Genomic DNA, 19,751 nt, shown 5'->3' on the forward strand with positions numbered 1-19,751 from the left:
CCCCGGCTGGGGAAGAGGAGAAAAGCACCCCGAGGGACGTGAGGAATCTTCCCTGTGAAGGTAACAAGGAAGAGCTCACCCCGGTAAGAAGAACCCGCACTGGGAGGACAGTCACCCTGCCCTCTCGATTCAGAGACTATGATATGAGTGACTATTAACTTGGAACAATGTTTTGTGTTATTGGAAAAGAAGGAGATATGTAGTGTTCCGCTCTAGTCTCCAGCGCGTTGCGTGATGACGCGCCGCGCCGAGGCAGGAGCGGAACACTGGCGCATGCGCAAGAGGCGCAGGTAGAGCGCGCGAAGAGGAAAAAGCGGCAGCAGCCACCAGAGCTGTATGCAGTTAGACGCTCGGCGCTCTATGTATAGCGTAACTACTAAGAACATCAATAAACAGCGTTCCTCATCCACCTGGCCTCCTGCACTCTGTGGGGGGGCTGTAAGCAACATCATTACAAAAATGTCCTCATATAATGTACTTGGTTCTATTGTGAAGCACTCTGATACCTTTGGGTAAAGTCTGCGCTATATAAAATTGCATTGAATAAATAAATAAATAACGAATATTGTTCTCTTTTGAAAATAAAGATCCTATGCCTGGGTTGGAAATAAGCACATGTTAACATCAAAGCAGAATTATACTTTTAAAGGTATCAAAAAACAAAAGGAAGTGTAAAAATAACTGTTTGTTAAAATATATTTTGAAGCTGGTGAACCAGGTTCGAGTCATGCCATCAGCTCAAAATCCTGTGATTCTGGGCAAATCACTTAATCTCCTATGCCTAACAAAAATGAATGCATCCTAGTGTAACGTAACTGGTGCTCATGTACAGCTCTCCAATACCTCCGTGTCGAGTTGGCGCTATATAAAACAGCAACAAATAAAATAAAACTTAATTTCTTGAGTGATAGAAGTTGGGCTAGATTTGGTAGAAGTTTAGTGCTAGTTTGGGCTTCTTTCATAGAGGCAAGTGCTCGTTTTCAAATTCGGGTTTAGAAACACAATTGAAGGTAATTCGCCACCCAAGGGACGCCTTTCCGTTAGATACCAGATATCTTCGCTAACTTGAGTACTACTGGTGAGTGCAATAGTTTCCGAGGCAAGTATGTCTTTTCCTCCAATCCAGTTCCGCCTGGCAGCCAGTGTAGCCCTGGCCACTGCCCAGAGCCACCCGGGCTATACCATGGTCGAGACAACGTCACTTCCTGCGCCCAGCCTTCTGTTGCTTGCTGCTGGCCTCGGCGTCTCCCCGCCAGGTCCTGTAATCTCACCCCTCCCTAACGGTACCGGTAATGTGAGTGTTCTGTGCGGGGAGGGCGAACTCTGCCAGCCCCCGTTCCTCTGCCCCAGGCCCCAAGTCACGCTCCATCTTGTGCCTGTGCAGCTGAAAGTGCTCCAGTGTGCATGGCCACCTCCTAGCCTGGCCAGACAATCACCACCTCTGGGCTGCCTGGAGCAGCGGTGAGTATTACTTTGGCTTATAGAATGGGTCTGCCCCTTCTCCCCCGCATCTATCCCTGATAAGGGTGCGTGTGCCTGCTAGTTGCATAGCATCGCTAAGGATCCAGGATCAGGCTATTGAACTGAAATGGAAGCGAAACGACCGGCAAATGATCCATTTTCCCATTGTAAAATTGTGTGTTTATTCCACTCACAAGAAGTCTTGGGAAACGAATTTTGCTAGGACATTTTAAACGTGTTTTAATATTTATGAAACTAAGTTACATTGAAGTGTTTTAAGTTAGATTACGCTCTAGAGCTTTTGCCTCTCCTGCATGAATTGAGTGTGTTGGCTAGTATGCCCACAGTAGTCCACTGATTGTTTTGAAAAGCTGGTGGTTTTTATTGGGCTCTTTACAGCACATGTGCGAATAGAGAATTGGTGCTCTAGCCGTTCAGATACAGGCACCACACGATTCATTCTTATTGCGTGCTCACATGCTGGTGGTTTGTGAAGACTGATCCAGGTCAGTGAAGTTCTAACTGGCCAAGATCGGTAGCAAGCGGTGAGTGTGTAACCCCAGATACTAGTCATGTACCACTTTGGTGACAATTGTTGTGGTTTTCACATACAGGTCTGTCCACTGTGCCCCATTCCCTTTCCAGCAGCATGTGGCTCTTGCATCCAAACAAGGCTTTCGTTGATGTCATGTTTCTTTTTCCACTTTAGGGCCCAAATTCCCCTTCGTTTAACGTAATGTGCTAACTAATTAATCAGAAGTGAATACATATGATTACATCAAATCTATATTCTTTTTATGTTTTTATTCTAGTAACTATAAGCTCTTGTGACTATATTCATGCTATTTAATCTTTGCAGCGGATCAGTTCATGTTAAATCATTAATACAAAATTATAATTTCTAGAAGGTTGATAATTGTGTGTTACTTTTTGTTGTTTCAAAAAAGTATTGCCTAATAGTTTACTTTAAATACTTAAAGGGTATTACGCCTTTTCGTTTTTGAATGTTTATTCGGCATGTCTTCAACAATACTCTGAATCAACTGATAAAAAACGTGCATAGGAAGCTAGAGATCTTAGAGGATCTTCATGCCAGGTAACAGGACAGATCAAGTCGTGCACAACATTAGCTGAAGCTGAGATATGGTTGGCCATCACCAGTTGCCTGGCCATGGCATTGTTGGCTGTGCTGATCAAGAGCACTTGCAGCAAGCTGCCTCTGTGAGCTGAAAATAGCTTTTATTGTCATGGAGTGATGTTATGCGGATTTGAACCATCTTTAAAAGTGAGAATTACTTGTGCCTACTACCCCTCCTGGGGTATAGTCCATTGACCAGGGTTATCCAGCCATTATGTCCTGTCCTTTTCTTTCAATCTGATTCCAGGTATAACCCAATCTACTTGTAGTCTGCCTCAAGGCCGCTGTGCCAGGGGTTTCTTGGCCATCCTATTTTCCTTTTCCTTTGAGGATTCCAGGTCTACGCTTTTCTGGTGGTGTTTGATATGGGCTTGCGGAGGGTGTGACCTGTCCAGCCCCAGCGTCTTTTTATGATTTCTTTGTGAGCAAGGAGTTGGAAAGTCTGCTGCCATTGGTCATTGTTGCTGATGGTGTTTGGCCAGCAGATTTGGATGATTTTCATTGGACAGGTGTTGAAGGTTTGGATTTTGTTGATAGTGGTCACTGTTGTCGTCTAACTTTATCCTCCATACAGAAGGACTGGATTTACGTTGCTGTTAAAAAGCTTGATCTTTGTTTGCAGTGTTGTATTATTGGAGCTCAAGATTTTACTTAGATGAATGAAGGCATCCCTTGCTTTGCTGATTCTTGCATTGACGTCTGTGCCGACCTGCTTGTCTATGACTATGCCCAAGTAGGTGAAGGCCTCATCCTCTTCCAGTGCACTCCTGCAAGAGTGTCTGCAGTTGTGCTACCCATGTTAGCCTTCAGAGCCTCTTGTCCCATTCAATGAGGCCTTGACAGATCCTCCTCCTAGGGCTTGGGGTAAGATTGTTCTCCTCAGCCAGCTTTGCCCTCCGATCAATTATTGCCTCCTGTCTGCTACACCCGCGCTCTCCACTGTGTTCGGGAAGACGTTCGTCCTGTCCTCTCACAGGCAATTCATGGTGTTTGTGATGCTGCGAAGTTCACAGTTCGTTTGGATGGACACCACTGACTCTGTTGGTAAGTGAGCCATAGGCACAAGTGTTGCCATTCACTGCCGTGCACAGCTCTTCCTACTGGGATCTCGGGCATCAAGTCCTAACTGATGGACATGCCTGTCGATGGGACTCACTTAGTCCCCCTCTTCCGTTTGCTCTATGTAGGAATCAGTACAAAAGAGAGTCGGTCTGAGTTACAGGTATATTAATATCATACAGTGCTGTAATATTTAGTTAAACGCACAATCACCATCGAATTAGAAATGATTGAAAAGAAATTGTAAATTATTCATTTCATTTTCATTGGCATTTATTCATGCAAAGTCATTGTACGATCAAATTGCAGCCAATGGTTACTAATAGAAAACAGAAGTACTAATATGTAATTGTAAAATCATTACATTCGGTATTCGAATTAGGTGCTCTCAGTGAAAAGGGAGGGGTAAGTGAAAAAGTGAAGGGGACAGGGTAAAGGTGTTGTGACATAATTATTGCATCATGTTAAAATTAGAAAAACCTCTACAAACAAATTAATGAGCAAAGGTTCCCAAATTGCATCACACATAGAACAGGAGAATTAATCTCATATTTGGATCCTATGGTGTGTGGAGAAGCGGCGTAGTTCTACGTTTCGACCCCTGGTTACGCTAAAGGGTGGATTGCGGCCTCATGTTGGGGTCTTCATCAGGAAGGAGTGGAGAGCCTATGAAGTAATGTAAATTTAAATTCAGTACTTGGGCGGTGAAATTGCGTGATTATATGGAGGGAGAGATGTGGAATTACCTACATCATAAGACGGTCACCACTTATCCCGTCTAAAAGTGGGCTCACACCAAGCTCCAATGATTGCTGGAAAAAAATAGATAAAAGTGCCATCAGGGCCCTTGTTCAAATTAAATGATTAACGGGGGTGGGGAGGGGAGACTTACTTTCGTGACGTGCTTGCAGTCACTGGGCCATTATGCACAGGCAGTTCGATCCTCTCAATTGGGGTCATGAAGGGCTTCTTACTGTGATTTGAAAAAAAGGGGAAGCGTCATGTCAGACCCGTCTGTAAGCAGTGAAAGAATATAGACATGTCTGAACGTGTCTGGAAAGCCGCCGGGTGGGCTGTCTCTATAGCGAGGCGGCTTTCAAAGGGTTTAGCTGGTATTTACCTTGGGTTGGGGATCTCCCAGGAGGGATACTGCTCCGCCGGCGTCCTGCATCGGACTGTGCTCGCGGTGCAGGCGCTCAATGCTCGTAAGCACAAAAGGGGCTCGACTCACGGGTTCAATCGGAAAAGAGACGTGACTCATGCGCTCCGAGACTTAAGGGAGTGTCTCTAAAGGTTCTGAAAAAATCATGTGGGGAACCCTTTGAGGGTTGCATGCCCCTGGTGTGAGCGAGTGAAATGGTTGGACACCAAAATAACCCTGGCTTGGTCATGAATAAACCTAGGGCATCCTGGCTACAGATTAAATGCAACTAATGTAAGCAAATAGGTTAAAGCGGTCAACAATCTCAGAGGTCAACGAATATACAATTCACATTGAAACTCAGTGTACATTTAGCAGGCAAATTGAATGTAAACTACACAAGTGAAAAGTTCCATGTGGTCCCGACATTTACCCTAAATGCACATTTGGAAGATACATCATAAGATCCGGATAAACATGTTAAGTTAATCAAGTGCAATTACACAGGGAGTGGTCTAGTCTGAAACAAAGCAAGGGGAGAATTGCGGTTATCCATAGTCTATTCTGGATTGAGTCCCGCCATCTGTGAGAAATTGGCATCGAGTTCATTCAACCCCTTACTAATGGTTTGAAATTTCTGCATCCATTTGCATTCTCTTGTGTTGAGGATGGAGTTCAAATTGCCCCCCCGTGGTCCGAGGGAGATTTTTTCAATTATGAGCCAACGAAGGGACTCGGGTGTATGTTTTTTTTCTTTGAAATGGTCTACCAACGGGGCCCCTGGTGTGGTGCAGCGGATCCTGCTGCAATGTTGAAAAATGCGGCTTTTTGCTGTGTCTGTCCAATGTACATGAGGTCACACGGACACAGAATCGCATAAATCACCCCACTTGAGTTACAGTTGGTCAGGGACTTCAGGTCTATTATGAGGTTGTTGTACCGTACTTGCTTGGTTTCCAAACACATCGGGCATGCTTTGCATTTGGTGCATTTAAAGTGGCCCACCAGCTCAGGTAGATTCCATAGATTCCGAATTGTTGGTGCCGGGGGGGTTTCTAACAGTGATCGCACCACAGAGTCTTTGACATTCCTGGATCTTTTGAAGGCGTGCATGGGCGGTTCGGGGACCTTGAGAGTGTCTGCTACCAAACCCCAGTGTTTATTTACAATTTTACGTATGGCATTGCTTTCAGTGCAGAAGGTGGTAACGCATATCATACGTTCTTGTGATGTTCTTATTTTCGGTTCGAGTAGAGTTGATCTGTCCTGGAACCATGCTCTTTTTCTTGATCTCTTGACCAGGCGTTTGGGATAGCCTCTATCTATTAGGCGGATGATAAGGTCATCTGATTCCTTAAAGAAGTCCTCTTTGAGAGAGCAGTTTCTCCGGAGGCGGAGGAACTGTCCGAAGGGCAGGTTGTCCCTTAATCCTCTTGTATGATGACTCGTGTAGCGTAAGAGGGAGTTTCTTTCCGATGATTTTCTGTAGGGTGGTGTAGAGATATCCCTCCTTCTCCTTAATACTAATGTCCAGGAAATCGATCGATTCTCTGTTCATTTGCATGGTAAACTTGATGTCTTCCGATTGATTGTTCAGCCAGGTTAGGAATGCATGGAGAGATTCCTCTTGACCAGTCCATACCATGAGAACATCATCGATGTATCGATGCCATGATGTGATCATCTCCCTGTATGGATTGTGATGTGAAAGAATACAATCCTGTTCTAATTCCGACATGTAAAGAATGGCCAGGTCTGGAGCAAAGGCAGCGCCCATGGCTACTCCTTTGCTTTGTTTGAAGAAATTGTTTTGGAAAATAAAAAAGTTCTTGGTCATTGCAATTTCTAATAGTTCCACCAGAAATTCAGTTGGTACTGGAGTGGGTTGCTCCCGACCATTAAGTACTCTCCTCATACAATCCAATGCTGGTCTCTGGGGGATGCTAGTGTATAAGGAGACAATGTCCATGGTTACCAGAATCTGCTCGTGCTTGTTGAATGCCTTCTGATCAATGAGATTGATAACTTGCATGGTGTCTCTTAGGTAGGAGGGGGTGACTTCTGCTAGGGGCTTCAAGAAGATATCAATATACTTGCAGAGTGGTTCTAACAGAGAGCCGCACCCGGAAATAATGGGTCTCCCCGGTGGTTTGACTGGGTTCTTATGAACTTTCGGTAAGACATATATAGTTGGTGTTCTAGGTTGATCCACGTTGAGGTATTGAAATTCTTTTTTGGAAAGGAAACCCATCTCTAGTGCCTTGGTTGTGATAGCTGTAATATCTATGCGTATATCTTTAGTGGGATCTCGCCTCAATGGTCTATAGCTGACACCATCAGTAAGTTGAGATTGGATCTCTGCCTTGTAGTCTTCCACATCTAGTACAACTATCGACCCGCCTTTGTCAGCTGGCTTTATCACTACTGACATGTTGTTTCTTAATGATTTCAATGCATTTCTCTCGCCAATGCTGATGTTTTGTCTAACATAATGTTTCTTGTCAATAGTTCTGAGGACATCTTTCATAACTACACTTTCATATGTTAGAATTTCATGGGACACTGATGACATTGTGGGCATGAAGGTTGACGGAGGTCGTAAGTTTGTAAAAGCCGTCATGGCTGTGGTGGGTTTATTCCTGAAGAAATATTTCAACCTCAATTTTCTGAAGAACCTGGTTAGTTAGGAATCATGCCTCCATTTCGTGGCAGGAAGTGTTAGCCCTTTGCGCTATAGAGAAGGTGTAGCGCCAGACATAGGACATGGTTGTTATTTCCACTACTTTTTGATGCCCAAGAAGGGTGGCAGTCTTTGGTCCATTTTAGATCTGCGCCGCCTTCATCATTTACTCTGAAAGGAGAAATTCAAGAGCCTCACCCTGGCCCAGGTCTTGTCCACCTTCGATTTTGAAGACTGGATTGTGGCGTTGGACCTGCCGGACTCCTATTTCCATATTCCTTTCCTGCCAGCCCCTCGGTCGCTATCTGCCGTGCATGATGGCGAGAAAGGTATTTCCAGTTTGCTGTGCTCCCCTTTGTACTCACCAGCTTCCTTCTGGTGTTAACAAAATTGATGGCTGTGGTGTCAGCCCACCTAAGTGATGCCGATCATACCCTTCCTTGATGACTGGCTGTTGAAGTCGGGCTCACCCCAAGCAGTTGTCCACCACCTGTGGATTACAGCAACCCTCCTCTCATTCTGGGGGTTCACTATCAACACGTCAAAGTCACACCTGCTTGTTCCCAGATACTTCCTTTCATTTCTGGACATGGTTCAGTTGCATGCTTTTCCTCTGGGTCATTCAGGCTATGATCCCGATCTTTGCGGCTTGCTCCAGGGTTTCAGTGAGATCAACCATCAAGTTTCGAGAACTGATGTCCTCCTGTTACCACATAAGGGCTCTACTTTTTGGGAACTGTGTTTGGGGGCACGGACAGTCTCTAAATCAAATGCATCATAGTACTGGAGTGATGCCTATACAATCGCTGCATATCATTTCCGGGGCAGAACGGCATCCGTTCAGTGCCTTCCTGCACACATAGGCACTATGGAAGGGTTTCCAGGTCCAGGCTGGCTCTTGGGGAATATTCAAAAGGTGAGGAACCCGCTACTACATAGTCTCTACTGGAAAGAGATCATCAAAGGTAAGTAACCTGTTCATTAATTACATGATGACCTTAGTGACTAAAGTCAAATGGTCAGTGGAGCAGAGTAGATGAAACTATCTGAAAATGTTATTTTGGACACCTTTTCTGTTCTGCATGTGGTATCCTGAAAGAGTAGAGAAATGTTTAAAGCAGTAGTCAACATCAAATTGTCTTGAAGAGGAAATGTGCATGTGTTTAACATTATTCTTTATTTTTCTCAATACATATATCTCAGGTGGCTCATGTCATGAGTGTGTGATTCAGTTAGTTCTTACGTTTGTTGGGCAAGTTTTTGCACTCTGGTACTATTAGAGCTTTTTCCATAAGTTTTAATTTACCTATCCTAGTATGTAAACGTACGTAACCAAAAATTATGTAAATAGCTTCAGGTACTCCACATGAAATGGGACACATCGATGCGTTTCCTCCACAGTACTTCACCATGGGTACTTGTCGTGCATCGCTTTGTGTGCCCCTATACTGAAAAGCCTCCAAATCTCTCCTGATGCACAATACAAACTGCAACTCTCATGCACACCACTGAATGATAGCATTGACAACCACCTAATTTTCATGACTGTATACTTGTTCGTTTGTGTTTCTTGGAGCCTAGTTCTTTTTATTTCTGAGGATGCTCAGCATAGCCTGGTATACCACCCGTCAGTTGCATGCCTCTGTGCGCATGCACAATGCAAAATCTCAAACCCGTTGGCCTCGCCCTTCTGACTCAGGTTGACCACTACATTATTGTTCCTAGGTTAAAGGTTGCAGGACCTTAAATAGGACGGGCTGTGCGATATTTCTGATTGTAACAAGATGCACTGGTTTGTAGATTTTGGAAGTCCTCAGATTGGGCTAGGAATGCTGGTAAGAACATTTAATTAATTGCCTTTATTTCCAATTTTTACCATACATTAGTCTCGGCAGACTGGGCTATTGAAGCCACACTTCTATGTTTTGTATTTTGGTCTGAATCTACGCCATGCTTGCTGCTCCTTTTTCTTTTCATAGCTAATCCCACACTTCATCTCAAAACTCTGAATATGAAGTGACTTAACAAGAAGATAGTTCCATGATGTATGGAGGTTGTGCTGGTAGCTCACATCCCTTGGAAGTTGAAGTGCACTTTCAATTCCAATGTATTTTCACGCTCAGCAGTGCCAGAAAATAAGTACAAGCATGGCATGATTGTCATTTTGTTGTCGGAATAGTTTGGTATGTTTTTTCATACTTTGGTTCAGAAGTAGTTTGTAGTTTTATTTCTCTTTATTTTGGTAGTGCAAGGGTCTCTAACCCTTTCTGTAATAAGAGCTACAGATTCTTAATGAAAATTACATTCAGCTACTGACAGTGTTAGTGTAGTAATAGTGATCGCAGCAGACAAGATTACATTAGTGGCCACCTAATGCGAGATTACCAGGAGCGATCCCCTCAGTGCATCATGCAAGGTTGCCGGATGTAATGTTAAAAATGCTTTGTTAAGTTGGAATGCCTCTACCTGGGTAATACAGTCACAGCTGCAACATCCATGGCAAGCGCCAAGGTAATAATTAGTAATTGGCCACCCAATACCGCAAGGTTTATCACTCAAATGCTTTCAATATATTTCGGAGATTCAACCATTTTTCTACAAACTTCAGGATATGAGTTCTGAAAATAATAGATTTTCGTCTCGTACACGCGCTTTGCAATTTTGGTATACATATACTAATTCAACTAAGCAAACACTTATAATTTAGTATGCTGGGCTGTACTCTGAATAGCTACTTATAGGTTGGCGGAGAGCTACTAGTAGCTCACAAGCTACTCGTTGGAGAAGCCAGCTATAATGCATCCTTTATGCTAGTTCTGTGCTAGTCTACGCTTTGTTTTGTGTGCGTTATCCTGCCATCACTAGTGCTGTGTGTACAGTACCTTTAGGTGATCCTCACACTTTAGCAGCCATCGAGGCTATATTGTAATAGCTTCTCTGTGTTGTCATGTAGAGGGGTTGGATTAAGCCCACTGCCAAACTGATATAAACTTGTCCTCCCAGCAGAGCTGAGACACCAGGCTCCCATCACAAAAAGGCTGCTGCCACTTTTAAAATGTGAGTGAAAATAGTGTTTCGGAAACTGCACTGAATATTAAATGTTTTGGCTTTTTCATATCTCAGTTAAAAAACCTACAAATGCTGGTTACCAACCTATGAGGGTACAATGACTTTCACTGTTGGTTTTCAGAGGTCAGTCTGAGAAAATGGCGTTGTTAATCAGTGAACTATAGATTGTAGGGCATATGTGCTCATTGCATGGCACTTTAATTTATGTGCAGGGAATATAAAAGAGATTTTTTACGGGTAATATAGATAACTGAGATGGGGGAAAATCGTAACTATATATTGTATCTAACGTGGAGCAAATAAAGATATTACACTTTTTATGGGGAATATGATGTACATTCAAATATTGGTATAAGAATATGGCATATTAGGAATTCTTTTCTGTAAATAGTTAAAAAGCAGCTACGAAGAGTGTTTCAGTGTGTGGGACTCATTTGTCAGATCAGTTAGATGCATTTGTCTTCTCTTGTGGCTCAGCAATAGATAGTGTTTTCTTATGTGTGTTATGTCCTGCAGTTCTTGTAACCCTACTATTATTGAAAGTACAATGATTCCTATCCACAAGTTATGTAACATTTTAGATACACTGATGTCACAGACGGTGTGTTTTCTGAAATAAAGGTTTAATTATTTAGAAATAAACTCAAATCTAATCCTGCCTATTGAACACAAACCAGAATCCTTAGAACAAATGCACATGGCAGTGGCCTACATTAGCTGCTGGCACATCCATAGTATTGAGGAAATAAGTTAATCATACAAACAGTAAAGTGTGCTCAATTGAACAGATAACACTGTCACCCCAATAGTGCAAAGTATATAAGAGCCAATCCCACAACATACGAAGAATATATATTGAATGTTCAGATCACCACCAATTGATTATAACTGTAAGCCTAAAAAAAACCCATGCTTTGTTTAAATCTACAGCCATGAAAAAGTCATCAAGTATGAAAAATCATGTGTCTGCTGTTTTTCAAATCAAATTGTACAAGAACCCGAACAATGTATTAAAGGTACTGGAACCATTGGTCTCTTGTTGTAACTCCACAACTTTTGGATTCTGTCTTACAAATATGGACCTGTCAAATTGACCGACTGCATACTAATCAATTGGTAGTGCTCTGGACATTCAATATACAAGCCAGAATCCTACCAGCCTGTTGAGGCGTCTCTAAAATATAGACGTCCAAATTGCATCTTGTTTAGCAGTACTGCAGATGAGATAGTTAGTAAGTACATATATTAACTTCTCCGAAGAAAGAACTGTATTTCATAAAAATGAGCATCAACATATTTTAGCACACTTGCTCCTCTAGGATAGGCAATACTTGTGAAAGATAACATGTCTCACTGAAAACATCGCTCTTTCTCCTGCAGTTTGATTGATGCTACAGTATCTCATTTGCCTCCCGGATCATGTATGAGACATGGAGGTACTCTATTCTGATATTGTAATCATCCTGCATTGTGAAAGAAAATAAGTTGTACTGGGTACTGCAACACCAATCGCGATCATGATTGTTATTTATGCCATGCCATTTATTTATGCCATGATAACTGACCATTTATTTTGGTCAGTCTCATTAAGGTCTCCAAATATAAAGTTTGCTGTAGAGAGCAGGAAGTAAACATATGTGGGTCCATTCTTTCTTACGTCTTGAACAGTGATCCAGGACTAATACATTTCTGCAGACAATGCCCAATTTCATTACCCACCAAGTCCCTTCATGCTGGGTTAGTGTAATTCCAAATTATCCCAAACTTACTAAAATTCTATCTGTATCTTCGTTTGTGAATACCAATTATGGAGATGCAATCTTTAATAGTTGACAGGGTTTGGCAAACTAATATTTAGTTCAAAATAAACACATAATCTAAATATATACACCTCCTAAATAAAGACAGACTCATATGTATATAATGTTATCTAAATAATGTGAAATTATGCTCATCAGTACCAACATAAGTTCAAGTTCAGGAATTTATATAGCGCACTACTCACCCAGAGGGTCTCAAGGCTCTTGGGGAGGGGGTTCGTTATTTATCGAATAACCAGGTTTTAAGTTCTTTTCTGAAGGAGATGTGGTTCTGTGTAAGGCGGAGGTGAGTGGGGAGTGAGTTCCAGGTCTTGGCCGCCAGGTAGGAGAAGGATCTACCTCCCATGGTGGATCTTTGGATACGTGGAACTGCGGCGAGGCCTTGATTGGAGGATCTTAGTTGGCGGGTGGGAGTGTAGAAGGATAGACGAGTGTTGAGGCATTCGGGCCCTAGTTTGTAGAGGGCCTTGTGTGCGTGGGTGAGGAGACGGAATGTTATTCTCTTGTTGACGGGAAGCCAGTGGAGGTCTTTCAGGTGGCTGGAAATGTGGTCTTGGCGAGGGATGTCCAAAATGAGTCTCGCTGATGCGTTTTGGATGCGTTGGAGTTTTTTCTGTAATTTGGCTGCAATTCCGGCGTATAGGGTGTTTCCGTAGTCAAGTCGACTCGTAACCAGTGCGTGGGTGACAGACATTCTTGTCTCGGCGGGGATCCAGTGGAAGATTTTTTTGAGCATACGAAGTACGTTGAAGCAGGAGGATGAGACGGCGTTAACTTGTTTGATCATCGAGAGTGAGGAGTCTAGGATGAAGCCAAGGTTACATGCGTGGTCTGTGGGTATGGGTGCTGATCCCAAGTCCGAAGGCCACCATGAGTCGTCCCAGGCAGAGGGGGATGATCCTAGGATGAGCACTTCCGTTTTGTCTGAGTTAAGTTTTAGGCGGCTGTTTTTCATCCATACTGCTATTTCTTTCATGCCTTCGTGAAGATTGGTTTTGGCGGTGTTGTGGTCTTTGGTGAGGGAAAGGATCAGCTGGGTGTCGTCAGCGTAGGAGATGATGTTAAGGTTGTGTTGACGCGCGATGGAAGCGAATGGACTTATGTAAACGTTGAAGAGGGTGGGACTGAGTGATGATCCTTGAGGTACACCGCAGATGACTTCGGTGTTCTCTGATTTGAATGGGGGAAGTCGGACTCTCTGAGTTCTCCCAGCTAGGAACGAGGTGATCGAGTCCAAGGCTTTTCCTTTTATGCCTTTGTTGCTGAGGCGTTGTATGAGGGTGCTGTGACAGACAGTGTCGAAGGCGGCGGAAAGGTCGAGAAGAATGAGGGCCACTGTTTCTCCGTTGTCCAGTAGTGTTCGGATGTCGTCTGTTGCTGCGATGAGGGCGGTTTCGGTGCTGTGTTTGGCTCGATAGCCGGATTGTGAGGGGTCGAGGGAGTTGCTGGATTCGAGGAAGGTGGCGAGTTGGCTATTGACGGCTTTCTCGATGACTTTGGCCGGGAATGGGAGGAGGGATATGGGGCGGTAGTTTTTAAGTTCAGAGGGGTCTGCTGTTGGTTTCTTCAGGAGGGCGCTGACTTCGGCATGTTTCCAGCTTTTGGGGAAGGTAGCTGAGTTGAAGGAGCAGTTGATGACATCACGGAGATGGGGTGCGATAATGGAGTCTGCTTTGTTGAAGATGTGGTGGGGACATGGGTCGGTTGGCGCGCCGGAGTGGATGGAATTCATTAAGCGGATGGTGTCTTCAGTGGTGATTGGGTTCCAGGCGCTGAGGTTGTTGGAGGTCGGATTGGGATCTGAGGGGGGGTGGAGAGGATTGTTCGTTGGAACTGTTTTCGAAGCTGTTATGTATGTCGACAATTTTGTTGTAGAAGAAGGAGGATAACGAATCGCAGAGGTTTTGGAAGGGAGTGATGTCGTTTGAGGCAGCGGTGGGGTTGGTGAATTCTTTGACGATGTTGAATAGTTCCTTGCTGTTGTGGGCGTTGTTGTCGAGTCGGTCCTTGAATGCTGATTTCTTGGTGGATCGAATCAGCTGGTGGTGTTTGCGGGTGGCTGCTTTGAAGGTGGTCATGTTGTCGGTGGTTGGGTTTTTTCTCCATGTTTTCTCGAGAGTACGGCATAGCTTCTTGGATTGCTTAAGGTCATCGTTGAACCAGGGGGCCTTTTTGCTGTCTTGTTTGGTGTGATGGTTTTTTAAGGGTGCTAATTCGTCAGCGCTGTGAGTGATCCATTGTTTGAATTTGATGGCGGCTTGGTTTGGGTCCGATGAGAGGGCGGGTGGGTTTTGGTTGAGCGATGTGAGGAGTTGGTCTGTGGTGATTTTGTTCCATTTTCTTCGGGGAATAGGTTGTGGGGGGTAGTGGGTCGAGGTGGTTTTGTAGCTGAAGTGAACACAACTGTGGTCCGTCCAATGGAGAGCTGTGGTGCGATCGAAGAAGATGTTTGCTGGAGGAGAAAATTGCGTCAAGCGTATGTCCGGCTACATGGGTGGGGGTGTCAACAAGTTGTTTGAGGCCGAGATTGGCCAGGTTGTCCAGAAGGGTGGTGGTGTTGCTGTCGTTTTTCTTTTCCAGGTGGAAGTTGAGGTCTCCCAGTAGAATGTAGTTCTCGGAGGCGAGGGCATGTGGACTGATGAAGTCAGTGATGTCTTCGCTGAATAGTTTACGGGTTCCTGGAGGCCTGTAGATGAGAGTGCCTCTGAGTGTGGTCCTAGGGTCGGTGTGGATCTGGAAGTGGAGGTGTTCGGCGGTTGTAATGTTGTCGTCGGAGCTGGTCGTGATATTGATGGTGTTCTTATGGACGATGGCGATGCCTCCTCCAGTTTGAATGGAGCGGTCTTTTCGGATGATCTTGTAGTTGTTCGGGATGGCTATGGCGATGTCTGGTGTTGATGATGCGTTCATTCATGTTTCAGTGAGGAAGGCGACGTCCGGTGATGTAGTGTCGAGTAGATCCCAGAGTTCGGTGGCGTGTCTGTGGACCGAGCGGGTGTTCAGTAGGATGCACTTCAGGTGGTTAGAGTCGGAGCTGAGTTTGGTGTTAGTGGAAGTGGTATGGGTCTTGATGCTGGTAAATTTGCAGGCGTGGCAGGCGAAGGGTCCATGGGTGAGTCCTGGGGCAGCTACGCAGCATAGAGGTGTGCGTCCAGGGTTAAGGGCTAGGAGGGTGGCGGCGTCATACTTTATGCGGTGGGGGAGCGCTTTGCGGGGGCCAGGGGGTCTGGCGCTGGGCGCGGACGGGCTTACCTTTGGCGCGCATGGGGCGCGATCGCTGCGCGTGAACGCTGCGCGGGAAAGCATCTGTCATATGTGGATGGTGGGAGGGGGCGGAGCGAGGGAGGGGCAGCTGGGAGGCGTTAGCGGGGCGGGGAGGCTGTCCACGAGGAGGAACAACTAACAAAATGGCTACGAAAACAAACGGAGCTCAGGCAGGACGAGATTGGGGCACACAGAAGGATGGCGCTATGGGCGGAGGTACCAGCACAATCCCTCACTGAAAGTAATTTTACACTCTACTAGTGCGAGCGCCTGGCCTTATATGCGAGCACAGACCGATCTAAAGCGCACAACAGCAGGCACAGGAAGTTAGCGTAAAAATGTAACCACGCGCTATTAATAATTAAATGTCTAAATAGTCGGAGCTACGATACCCAGGCAGCAAAATGAGGACAGGCAGGCAGTGGCACCCACGCGCTGCAAAGAACAGGCAGAGAGCGTGGGGGAGCGACCTCTTCGCACGGAGTCAAGTAGGTCACAGTGTTATTAAGCAACGAACGAGCCTGGTCAGTCCGTGGGACATACAGCGCAAATCATGGATCGTCACAGAGCAAACGGCATTAGAAGAGAAATTGACAAACTGATGTCAATGACAATGCATAAAGGAGTGGATAGGCGAAGAGATAAAAGTATCAAAAGGAAAAATAAATTTACAAAGGATTATGCAAATTCTAATTTCAGTCTATACTAACCCAAATAGGAAATAAGAAATCTAGAGCAGCAAGGTTTCTCAAAGAGGAGACAACCAACACACTGAACCCTCATCAGCCACCCCAACAATCTGAAACAAGCGATCTACAACTCTGCAGCCCTCACAGCCGAAGACATACTGAAGACGATGAAGTCAATCCACTCCGGGGCCCCCACGGACCCCTGCCACCACGATATGTTCAGCAGAGCCGCAGACACAATCGCACCCATGCTCTGCCACACCATCAACCGCTCCCTGGCAACCGCCTCATTCTCCTATGACTGGAAACACACCGAGAAAGCCATCAACAGCCAACTCTCCACATTCATCGAAGAGCACAACATCCTTGACTCCTCCCAATCCGGCTTCAGAAAAAAAACACAGTACGGAAACCGCCCTCCTCACCGCAACAGCCGACATCCGCACCCTACTGGACAAAGGAGAAACAGTAGCCCTCCTCCTCCTCGACCTCTCAGCGGCATTCAACACAGTCTCTCACCGCACCCTAATACGCAGACTCCACGGTGCAGGGATCCAAGACAAGGCCCTCGACTGGATCCGCTCCTTCCTCTCTTGCAGAAAACAGCGGGTCAGACCCCCCCTCCCCTTTTGGCCCCACACCAACCTACTGCGGAGTCCCTCAGGGATCATCCCTCAGCTCTTCAACGTCTATATGGCTCCGCTCGCCCCCATCGTCCGAACCTACGGACTCAACATTGTGTCATACGCAGACAACACCCAACTCATCCTCTCCCTATCCAACGAAGCCTACACTGCCAGACACAACTTTCGAGAAGTCATGGAAGCGGTTGCCAAATGGATGAAAAACAGCTGCCTACAACTAAACGCCATAAAAACGGAATTACTCATCATGGACCCAAACCCCAACGCTTGGAACGACACCTGGTCGCTCCACGCCCTCGGAAGTCCGCCCACCCCCATGGACCACGCATGCAACCTGGAAATCATCCTGGACTTGGAGCTCAAAATGGACCGCCAGATCAACTCCATCTCGTCTTCCTGCTTCCACGCCCTACACCTCCTACGTAAGACCTTCAAATGGATCCCCCTCAAACACAGAAAGACTGTCACTCACGCCCTGGTCACCAGCAGACTCTACTATAGTAACGCACTCTATGCTGCAATAAACAAACACCTCACCCGCAAGCTACAGAACATCCAAACCGCCGTAGTCCCCTGCACCAGAAAAACCAGATCAAGAGGCCGCTCCTTCTCCTTCCTCACGGCCAGAGCCTGGAACGACCTTTTGCTCCACCTCAGACAGACATCGCTCCCCATCTAAGCAAGAAACCTCAAAACCTGGCTCCTCGACAGACCCCCTCCTTGATGGACTGGAACCTGCCACCCCCCCTCCTCCCAAGCGCCTTGAGACCCTTAAGAGTGAATAGTCGTGCTTAACAAACACCTTGATTGATTGAAAGAGGAAAAGACTAAGTCAGGAATCAGCAGACAGGAACAGGACAGCAAACCAACAACAGCGACAAACTCCCAAACAGACTGCCCTACAGTCTAACCCCACACGAGTCTCACCAAACCCCTCCCACCAGGAACCTCAATTATACCCTAAAACCCAAATGTCAAACCCACACTTGTATCTAAGGAAGGGTTATTCTACACTTGATTGGTTAAGGAAGAGGGTGTGCTATCATACCACTCTCGGCATAATCAACTCACTAAATGTACCTTTTGTTTTATTTATTCATCACAAATACTTCCACCCCAGGAAACATGATTAAATCCATTATCAAATGTTCTCTTCCTTCATTCGGGATATGTAGCAAACTTTTGTAAAACATTTGCACCGCTGGTGCCTCTCCAGAGGAAGTGTTTCCTCCGCGCGAAGAATCAAATCATGTTTTCATGCAAAGTTTTTGGCAGGCACTTGGGATTCTTTGAAGGACAAACTCTCTGTCCACTGTCCCTCCGCTTTCCGATTTTAGTTTTCCTGCATTTTCCTTCAACTCCATTAACCCCATAACTACGTGCAGGGCAGAAAATCATGCTTCTGTGGTAAACAAACACAGGCATTATTATTCATTTGTAATGTTTTTTTCACTACGCACCAACCCAATTGCTGCATCTATCCATGCGCAAACCGTGTTAAAAATATTCTACTAGCAAACGTAATAACATGCTCTAAAGCAGCATTAGTCTTTTACTTTTGTTTTATCCAAAGCAATTTGCAGCCTAGTTCAGTATTTTAGTACGCGCTTGCGCAATAGCATTTCTCCCTCATGTTAGACACATTTCATCATAAATGTCACCGCACATTGTTCGTAAGTGTTACTGAGGGTTAAATCCAAACAGGATTATTTCACGAAAACTCTGCTCCATCAACAGTTGGGTGTTACATACATCAACAGTTGGGTGTTGCATACATCACACAAACTGAAACAATTAATTAGAAAAAAAATAAAAACCAAAAACAAAGTATTGCTACTGATGTGTTATCACCTGAAGGTATTGGTTAATCAAAAGGACCAATGCTTCAGTACGAATGGTATTGTTTAGCTTACACATGTCTTACTCCGATTTCCTGGTCTGTATCTGTCTACAGCTCATGATCACCTATTCTGTTATATAGCTCCTATATATCCTTATATCGTGTTAAGTTAGCATAGGTACATTTGAGATTTAAACGCCATTTTTCCTTTCTTGCAACTTCTGCACACGACCCTTAATTGTTGACTTAGCTTTCAACCTAGTGGTTTGCCGTGGTGTATGTGAGAATAATATGTTATTGCTCTGATATCAGTTTTGTTTAATAAACCATGTCTGCACGGAGAGTGCTGAAGTTTCAGGAGCAACACGATATGGAATTGTTATGAGGTCTGATCTCCACGCCTTCATAGTCATAACACAAGTGCAGCCTTTGCCAACTTGGGCTTGAGGCGGGATTGATATTGCTTTGCACGAGAATTGTTAACACACTTGATGCGGTGCACATGCAGAGAGAGCTGGTGTATGCTGATGTGATTCCTTCATGCTCGGACACTAAGGTATGGGCCCGCCCTAAAACAACCCAAAGAGACCTTCTTAGCTAATAATATAGTATATGTGTTAGGGAGGGTGAGATATAAGTGTTGTTGACTCTTATTCATTACAGCATGTTAACATGCTGTCACCATTTGCTTTTTATGTCTTAGTAACTATGCTGATAATTTTGATACTGATAATAAGTATACTTGTATTATCTAAGATACTGCGCCTGAGAAGACGGCATTAGTAAATAAACATTTCAAATGCACATGTGTCTTCTTTACTCCATGTTCGGGTTTGTAATGATAATATAACAAAAGAGTGTTCATGAGTTCCACGTACCCTGAGGTACTGTAAGTTCATGTTCTGGTTTGTCTAAACATTGGGAGTTTGATATGTCCAATGAGACA

General features: G+C 44.9%; 1 protein-coding gene across 1 annotated transcript in view; it reads left to right on the plus strand.

Annotated features, from left to right (window-relative positions):
- Positions 1-1,197: 1,197 nt before the first annotated feature.
- Positions 1,198-19,751, plus strand: part of TRRAP (transformation/transcription domain associated protein) — an 885,394-nt gene continuing 866,840 nt past the window's right edge. The window contains exon 1 of the mRNA XM_078664902.1: positions 1,198-1,461. The gene's annotated coding sequence lies outside the window, so the exon portion shown is untranslated. The remainder of the gene's footprint in view (positions 1,462-19,751) is intronic.

This window comes from Lissotriton helveticus, chromosome 10 (genome assembly GCF_964261635.1).
Source record: "Lissotriton helveticus chromosome 10, aLisHel1.1, whole genome shotgun sequence".
Taxonomy (NCBI): Eukaryota; Metazoa; Chordata; class Amphibia; order Caudata; family Salamandridae; genus Lissotriton; species Lissotriton helveticus.